Source organism: Salvelinus namaycush, chromosome 19, assembly GCF_016432855.1.
Source record: "Salvelinus namaycush isolate Seneca chromosome 19, SaNama_1.0, whole genome shotgun sequence".
NCBI lineage: Eukaryota > Metazoa > Chordata > Actinopteri > Salmoniformes > Salmonidae > Salvelinus > Salvelinus namaycush.
In genome coordinates this window covers 9,725,179-9,735,697 of record NC_052325.1, presented here as the reverse complement: position 1 = coordinate 9,735,697, position 10,519 = coordinate 9,725,179, and positions in this window count along the sequence as shown.

Below are 10,519 nucleotides of genomic sequence, written 5' to 3'. Positions count from 1 at the left end.
TTGTCATTATAATCAGGTTGGTAGGAATATGTGAAAATCGTTGTGGAAATCTGTTGCATCTCCAGTCGACTACAAAACCCACTATGCAATGCTCTCTATGGTCTGGCTGGCTGGCTAGCTAGCAAACGTAGCTACACACAATAATACCAACGTCAATATCAGAATGTGAAGTAGTTAACTAGCTGTCAAATCGCCTAAACAAATTGCACTATACATTTAGGAGTTTCCAATCTCACCATGTTCAACTTGCAGATGGATAGGAGAAATGTGTGCGACCCTCTCTTAAATTACACATTTCTCACGCTAGGAATATTGCAAACATATTATCAACGGCTGATTTGAGAGAAGACAACCTCCCATGTTATGACAATATTGAAATCAGATGTTTTTGCGATCTAAAAGTTGTATTCCTATCAACTTCCTGTGTAGTGAGTGTATTCCTATCAACTTCCTGTGTAGTGATTGTATTCCTATCAACTTCCTGTGTAGTGAGTGCGGCTTTATCGCAATGCTACGTCATACAGCCCAAATTTCTACCTGCCCTGAATGGCAATAGCTTAGATACAGATGAAAACTTGAAATGACCCTGGGAATCGATAGAACATCGCTGAGGAGTATTTGTGTCTGTAATAAAGCCCTTTTGTAGGGAAAACTCATTCTGATTGTCTGGGCCTGGCTCCCCAGTGGGTGGGCCTGGCTGCCAAGACAGTGGGCCTGGCTGCCAAGTAGGTGGGCTTATGCCCTTCCAGTCCCACCCATGGCTGCACCCCTGCCAGTCATGTGAAATCCATAGACTAGGGCCTAATGAAATTGCTGCATGTTGCGTTTATATTTTTGTTCAGTATAAATGCAGCTCACTTGGGTACTCCACTTTGTGACACTAATTAGATAAAAGGGGCCTAGACCACACATGCTCAGTGGGTAATATTTACACGTTGAGCTAGGAAGTACAGTAGGCTATTGAGGACAAGGGGCGCTGGCAATCATTAACCTTTGGTGGATTTATAAGGGACAACATGAGCTCATATTTAGACTTGTACTCGGGAGGTGACATGATGGCATTGCCTGCGAAGTTAATGTCACGAGGGAACACAAGCCCGGGACACTTCAGTACCATGGGGAGACAGTTGGGAGACGTTCGTTGGGTATGCTGGACAAACAGAGAAGCAGTCGGTCGATATCAGGAGTTCAGCATCGGGGTATGTTGGAGGTGCCACGCAATAGCGACACATCTGTGTCTGATGTCAGTTACACGGATCAGGGACTTGCTTATAATTGAGCGTATGGCTGTTACAACGACGTGGAACAGAATAGGCTGCATAACTCAATGCATGAACCCGGCATACTCAGGAAACTATCCTTTCCCCAGCCCAACAGTGGGTCAAAGGTCATCAAGGTGAAACCTGACATCCACCACGGCTACTGAATGGCCTTGTGCTTGTTGTGCCTACCAAGGAATGGACATGGAGGATACTGCCCTAAATTATACATTCATTTGTACTATAGGCCTACCAGGAATGGACATGGAGGATACTGCCCCTAAATTATACATTCATTTGTACTATAGGCCTACCAAGGAATGGACATGGAGGATACTGCCCTAAATTATACATTCATTTGTACTATAGGCCTACCAAGGAATGGACATGGAGGATACTGCCCTAAATTATACATTCATTTGTACTATAGGCCTACCAAGGAATGGACATGGAGGATACTGCCCTAAATTATACATTCATTTGTACTATAGGCCTACCAAGGAATGGACATGGAGGATACTGCCCTAAATTATACATTCATTTGTACTATAGGCCTACCAAGGAATGGACATGGAGGATACTGCCCTAAATTATACATTCATTTGTACTATAGGCCTACCAAGGAATGGACATGGAGGATACTGCCCTAAATTATACATTCATTTGTACTATAGGTCCTACCAAGGAATGGACATGGAGGATACTGCCCTAAATTATACATTCATTTGTACTATAGGCCTACCAAGGAATGGACATGGAGGATACTGCCCTAAATTATACATTCATTTGTACTATAGGCCTACCAGGAATGGACATGGAGGATACTGCCCCTAAATTATACATTCATTTGTACTATAGGCCTACCAAGGAATGGACATGGAGGATACTGCCCTAAATTATACATTCATTTGTACTATAGGCCTACCAAGGAATGGACATGGAGGATACTGCCTTAAATTATACATTCATTTGTACTATAGGCCTACCAGGAATGGACATGGAGGATACTGCCCTAAATTATACATTCATTTGTACTATAGGCCTACCAAGGAATGGACATGGAGGATACTGCCCTAAATTATACATTCATTTGTACTATAGGCCTACCAAGGAATGGACATGGAGGATACTGCCCTAAATTATACATTCATTTGTACTATAGGCCTACCAAGGAATGGGCATGGAGGATACTGCCCTAAATTATACATTCATTTATACTATAGGCCTACCAAGGAATGGACATGGAGGATACTGCCCTAAATTGTACATTCATTTGTACTATAGGCCTACCAAGGAATGGACATGGAGGATACTGCCCTAAATTATACATTCATTTGTACTATAGGCCTACCAAGGAATGGACATGGAGGATACTGCCCTAAATTATACATTCATTTGTACTATAGGTCCTACCAAGGAATGGACATGGAGGATACTGCCCTAAATTATACATTCATTTGTACTATAGGCCTACCAAGGAATGGACATGGAGGATACTGCCCTAAATTATACATTCATTTGTACTATAGGTCCTACCAAGGAATGGACATGGAGGATACTGCCCTAAATTGTACATTCATTTGTACTATAGGCCTACCAAGGAATGGACATGGAGGATACTGCCCTAAATTGTACATTCATTTGTACTATAGGCCAACCAAGGAATGGACATGGAGGATACTGCCCTAAATTGTACATTCATTTGTACTATAGGCCTACCAAGGAATGGACATGGAGGATACTGCCCTAAATTATACATTCATTTGTACTATAGGCCTACCAAGGAATGGACATGGAGGATACTGCCCTAAATTATACATTCATTTGTACTATAGGTCCTACCAAGGAATGGACATGGAGGATACTGCCCTAAATTATACATTCATTTGTACTATTGGCCTACCAAGGAATGGACATGGAGGATACTGCCCTAAATTATACATTCATTTGTACTATAGGTCCTACCAAGGAATGGACATGGAGGATACTGCCCTAAATTATACATTCATTTGTACTATAGGCCTACCAAGGAATGGACATGGAGGATACTGCCCTAAATTATACATTCATTTGTACTATAGGCCTACCAAGGAATGGACATGGAGGATACTGCCCTAAATTATACATTCATTTGTACTATAGGCCTACCAAGGAATGGACATGGAGGATACTGCCCTAAATTATACATTCATTTGTACTATAGGCCTACCAAGGAATGGACATGGAGGATACTGCCCTAAATTATACATTCATTTGTACTATAGGCCCTACCAAGGAATGGACATGGAGGATACTGCCCTAAATTATACATTCATTTGTACTATAGGCCTACCAAGGAATGGACATGGAGGATACTGCCCTAAATTATACATTAATTTGTACTATAGGCCTACCAAGGAATGGACATGGAGGATACTGTCCTAAATCGCACCTTATAACAGCCCAACCTGTTGCCAACTTCTCTAGAATTTGATTTGATTGGAGCTATATTCAGTCGAGTTGGGATGTTGGTAACTCAGTAGATAGCCTAGGTGAGGTAAGACATTTTACTATACCTGGACTGTGGTATCACATCTTACTTGTTGTGGGAATTCACTGATTGCTCTTTCCATTGTGGTATTTGAAACATACAGTATGTAAATTAAAAAATGACTGGTGTGATTTGAGCCGGGGTTCATATTCATACTGTAAATAATGAGAACATAGTTACCATTTTGGCATTGCAGCATGATACACTTGTCAGAAATGCAAATAATGAAGACAAATATTTACCAGGCCAAAGCCTAGAGCTAGATATTTATTACTATACTACAAACATCCTTCTTTCCTATGTCAGCTTTGGACCAGGTTTACAAATGGCATTTATTGAAATGTTTACATAATCACTGTCAGAATACAGTAGCCAATGTCCACTGAGCTTTTACTATTAATCAAAAATAATACATCAATTACATTTCTGATGAACGAATCTCTTAATTGATAGTTCTGATATGATAAACTATTGCTATAATTAACACATAACCCAACCAGGGCAAATCTAAAGTACCTGAACAAAAAGGTTCATCCCTTCCACAGTTACCAGGAGAATAACTTGATGATAATGCAGGAAGGGGGTCACGTATAACCCTTGCCTTATCTATAATGCTTCCAACCTAAATATATTACGAGTACCTTTCCCCTTAGCTGAGGGACATATGTATCTCCTTTATGGCATTTTCTGTATGAAATTATGACTGAATAAATTGTATCTTCATTTGTCTTAGAAACTCTTCTGTGCTGACTGCAATACCTGGCTCTCTGTGCTTTACAGAATTATGTTAGTGCTTTACTACACCAAGAAATGGATTGCTCTGGAAAATGAACCTGCCTTTGCTATAAATTACACGTATGGATTCTGAGAAATGTGTTATTTTGTTTAAAATAGTCCCCTAATATAATTAGAGTTCCAATTCATGGAGAGTTACAAGTGTACCTATTACAGTAACAGGGTCTGGAATTGAATCTGTCTGCAGGATAAAGAATGATCCGGTGGGCTTTTCATTTGTAATCTTAGACACATTATTTCAGTAATATAGTCTGTGACCATTAGATATGAAAAATGGATTATTGTACAGACAGGTTTATTCATGAGTTTTATTTTATTTTTTGAAGTCCATCCACGAAAGCAAGTTAAATAACGGGTAATCAAATAACTTATCATAAGCTGGTGGTGACACTTTAAAGGGACAATCAGCAGTAGAAACAATAACAAAGTGGCCTCCCCATCCCTGGTCCGATAAAAAGCTGAAGGATGGGGCTGGAGAAATGCAACCACTCTCAAATTTGACAGAGCTATGGATGCAAGGACTAACCATCCATGATATCACCATTATAGTTTTAACCATGTTTTGAGGCTATATAGTCTTTGTTTACATTTTCTTTGTTTACAAACATTGGAATAAAACAAGCTTATATTTTGGATTCTCATGGAATGTGACAGTTGAACTAAGCTCATGAGGCATTTCTAAGTTATATTCTTCAATAATCAATGGGTACATATCATTAATTTATAAGTCCAAAAATTGATCTAGTAACTGCTGATTGCTCCTTTAAGCATCTCATTATTACCTGAGCTCTCTGGTTCGAGATCCTACCTGTGCTGGTTCGAGATCCTATCTGTGCTGGTTAGAGATCCTACCTGTGCTGGTTAGAGATCCTACCTGTGCTGGTTAGAGATCCTACCTGTGCTGGTTCGAGATCCTATCTGTGCTGGTTAGAGATCCTACCTGTGCTGGTTAGAGAGCCTACCTGTGCTAGTTAGATCCTACCTGTGCTGGTTAGATATTCTACCTGTGCTGGTTAGAGATTCTACCTGTGCTGATTAGAGATGCTACCTGTGCTGGTTAGAGATCCTACCTGTGCTGGTTAGAGATTCTACCTGTGCTGGTTAGAGATTCTACCTGTGCTGGTTAGAGATCCTACCTGTGCTGGTTAGAGATCATACCTGTGCTGGTTAGAGATTCTACCTGTGCTGGTTAGAGATTCTACCTGTGCTGGTTAGAGATTCTACCTGTGCTGGTTAGAGATCCTACCTGTGCTGGCCAGGCCAGTAGATCTATATCTTCCCGATGTACCTAGCTAGGTGGCCATGCTGGTCAAACCTCTTCCTCATAAATAATGATCCTACCACAACTTTAAAAGGTTGCAGAAGCCTACATATCATCTGTTTGGTGACTCATTTCAACAGTCCAGTGCCAAAGCAAAACAGATACAGTATATCGATCTTTAGTATCAGCAGAATTAGTGAAGATACTTTTCTAAAATTTGAGAGTTTTCCAGGCGTGATGCCCACCTCAGTGGCTTATGAATTTGGAGGTTATCGTTTTGGGATCAGTGTCCCTTCCACGGGACGGTTGAGCTAACATAGGCTAATGCGATTAGCATGAGGTTGTAAGTAACAAGAACATTTCCCAGGACATAGACATATCTGATATTGGCAGAAAGCTTAAATTCTTGTTGATCTAACTGCACTGTCCAATTTAGAGTAGCTATTACAGTGAAAGAATACCATGCTATTGTTTGAGGAGAGTGCACAGTTTTGAACATGAAAAGTTATTAATAAACAAATTAGGCACATTTGGGCAGTCTTGATGAAAAAATTTAACAGAAATGCAATGGTTCATTTGATCAGTCTCAAACTTTGCACATACACTGCTGTCATCTAGTGGCCAAAATCTAAATTGCAGCTGGGCTGGAATAATACATTATGGCCTTTCTCTTGCATTTCAAAGATGATGGTACAAAAAAAATACAAAAGAACGGTTGTTTTTTTCTTTGTATTATCTTTTACCAGATCTACTGTGTTATATTCTCCTACATTCCTTTCACATTTTCACAAACTTCAAAGTGTTTCATTTCAAATGGTACCAAGAATATGCATATCCTTGCTTCAGGGCCTGAGTTACAGGCAGTTAGATTTGGGTGAAAATTGAAAAAAGAGGCGGATCCTTAAGAGGTTTTAAGACTGAAGAACACGTATGAATTCAGTATTATTTCCCCGTCTCTTGCTAGTGTGGTTACGGATGTGGTGGGAGCCTGTCATCCTCTAAGTCTGAGAGACCTAATGACTGGTGGTGTGATGGTTCCAAGTCCAAAACATTTTACACGGTTGTAATAACCCACCATTCATTGAAGGAGATCCCAGGAGTTGATGTGATTGCATTCAGTAAGACCATGTACCTAATCAATGACTGTGAATTTCAAATGTGTCATAATGGTTATGTTCAATTGTATGCTGAACATTGGAGAATGAATGGGCTCTAATTCAATAATTTAAGATTTTTTTGTTGTAAATATGAATAATAACAATGCTATTGTATTCTTATAGTAGGCTTGACAAACAATGATACAATGCTCGCTTCCCTTTTCCCCTAACCTATGCTGCGGTCCAATCTAAAAGCACAGGGGAAGCAGGGTTAAATCATTCTGCACCATTCAAAAATACATTTGATTTCATTTGTAGTGTCTGGCGGTGGGTGGAGGTGAGCCCACCTTTGGCTAAGGGAGGAGTGGAACAGCACACATATCTAGCGTTTAGACACACAATATTGTCAAGGCATTTATCTTTGAATAATGGAAATGTCCGGAGAATACGGTGGCAGTGGTCCAGGCGTGTCCACAGAGGGCGTGAGCCTGTCAGGCAGCAAGGGTCTCTGGCCCTGTTAAAGTATAATGTGGCCTCTGCTCTGACTCCCCTGGAGCATACCGCTGCCCTAATGCTCTGTTGATCTGCTCTGCTACTCTGTTCTACTCTGTTCCTCTGTTCTACTCTGCTACTCTGTTACTCTGTTCTACTCTGCTACTGTTTTACTCTGCTACTCTGTTCTACTCTGTTCCTCTGTTCTACTCTGTTCCTCTGTTCTACTCTGCTACTCTGTTACTCTGTTCTACTCTGCTACTGTTTTACTCTGTTACTCTGTTCTACTCTGCTACTCTGTTTTTCTCTGCTACTCTGTTCTACTCTGTTCCTCTGTTCTACTCTGCTACTCTGTTACTCTGTTCTACTCTGCTACTGTTTTACTCTGCTACTCTGTTCTACTCTGTTCCTCTGTTCTACTCTGCTACTCTGTTACTCTGTTCTACTCTGCTACTGTTTTACTCTGCTACTCTGTTCTACTCTGTTCTACTCTGTTACCCTGTTCTACTCTGCTACTCTACTACTCTGTTTTTCTCTGCTACTCTGTTACTCTGTTCTGCGCTGCTACTCTATTCTGCTACTCTGTTCTACTCTGTTACCCTGTTCTACTCTGCTACTCTGTTACTCTGTTCTACTCTGTTACCCTGTTCTACTCTGCTGCTCTGTTACTCTGTTCTACTCTGTTACCCTGTTCTACTCTGCTACTCTGTTACTCTGTTCTACTCTGTTCCTCTGTTCTACTCTGCTGCTCTGTTCTACTCTGCTACTCTGTTACTCTGTTCTACTCTGCTACTCTGCTGCTCTGTTCTACTCTACTACTCCGTTCTACGCTGCTACTCTACTCTGCTACTCTGCTACTTTGTACTACTCTGCTTCTCTGTTCTACTCTGCTACTCTACTACTCTACTACTCTACTACCCCGTTCTACGCTCTACTCTACTCTGCTTCTTTGTTCTACTCTGCTACTCTACTCTGCTCCCTTGTCCTACTCTGCAACTCTACTCTACTACTCTGCTACTCTGTTCTACTCTGCTACTCTACTCTGCTTCTTTGTTCTACTCTGCTACTCTACTCTGCTCCCTTGTCCTACTCTGCAACTCTACTCTACTACTCTGCTACTCTGTTCTACTCTGCTACTCTACTCTGGTACTCTACTCTACTACTCTTCCACTCTACTCTCCTACTCTACCCTTCTACTCTACTCTGCTACTCTGCTACTCTTCTACACAACTCTACTCTGCTACTCTGCTACTCTGCTACTCTACTCTACTCTTCTACTTTTCTACTCTGCTACTCTACTCTGCTACTCTACTCTGCTACTCTACTCCACTACTCTGTACTGCTACTCTACTCTGCTACTGTTCTACTCTACTCTACTCCACTACTCTGTACTGCTACTCTACACTGCTACTCTACTTGACTCTACTCTACTCTACTCTGCTTCAGGCCCACGTTCCTCCTTCCACTAGCTTCCTCCGCCACACTGTACTGGCTCCCCACTTCATTTACACTCCTGTTGGAGAGAGTCTTAATGTGGAAAAGCCTGCTGCCAAAACGGATCTTATCTGCTCCGTCTTTTAGGACAGTGCTCCGGAGCACACTGATTAGAGAGCATGAAATAGATTCCCTTCAAACATTATTTATTATTTTGATGTAGAAACATTCTTCAGCTATTATTCTGCGAATTCCCTTCTGTCTGTAATTATTATGCCCATCTTATGCTATATGCTTGAATCCTAAATGAAAAAGTACAGAAACATCTATTGATCGAAAGCCATTGTGTTCAGATGCTATTATTTTAACATTAGACATATCAGGAACAGTCTTTACAGAACATCATGGGTTGGTGTGGGCTGGAGGGAGTCAAACATGGATGGTTGAGAATGGATAGCTCCGGGCATTCTGACAGTGCTGTTCAGTGAGGCAAAGTGCCAGTAAATTGTTTTTCTTCTGCAGTGCAATTTTATAATTCTTCTGGGAACCAACGACATTGTGTTTGCCAACGACAATAATGATAGATGGGGTAAAATCTAACTGGAGGATTATGGGATGCGCCCTGACCACCAGAAACACTGCTGTTGATTGTCTTGGTTTTTAAACTGTCTGACCTGCATTTTTTTTTATACAATAGCATCATACAGTACAGTACACTGTATATATATGATGCCATATTATAAAGCCATGTCCCAGAATACAGTACACTGTATATATATGATGCCATATTATAAAGCCATGTACCAGAATACCGTACACTATATATACATTTATTTACACTACTGTTTAAAAGTTTGGGGTCACTTAGAAATGTCCATGTTTTTTAAAGAAAAGCACTTGTGAGGTCAGCATCCCAGAGTCGCCTCTTCACTGTTGACGTTGAGACTGGTGTTTTGTGGGTACTATTTAATAAAGCTGCCAGTTGAGGACTTGTGAGGCATCTGTTTCTCAAACCAGACATTATAATGTACTTGTCCTCTTGCTCAGTTGTGCACCGGGGCCTCCCACTCCTCTTTCTATTCTGGTTAGAGCCAGTTTGCGCTGTTCTGTGAAGGGAGTAGTACACAGCGCTGTACGAGATCTTCAGTTTCTTGGCAATTTCTCGCATGGAATAGCCTTCATTTCTCAGAACAAGAATGGACTGACGAGTTTCAGAAGAAAGGTCTTTGTTTTTGGCCATTTTGACCATGTAATCGAACCCACAAATGCTGATGCTCCAGATATTCAACTAATCTAAAGAAGGACAGTTTTATGGCTTCTTTAATCAGAACAACAGTTTTCAGATGTGCTAACTTAATTGCAAAATAGTTTTCTAATCATCAATTAGCCTTTTTAAAATGATAAACTTGGATTAGCTAACACAACGTGCCATTGGAACACAGGAGTGATGGTTGCTGATAATGGGCCTCTGTACGCCTATGTAGATATTCCATTAAAAAAATGCCGTTTCCAACTACAATAGTCATTTACAACATTAACAATGTCTACACTGTATTTCTGATCAATTTGATGTTATTTTAATGGACAAAAAAATGTGCTTTTCTTTCAAAAACAAGGACATTTCTAAGTGACCCCAAGTTTTTCAATGGTA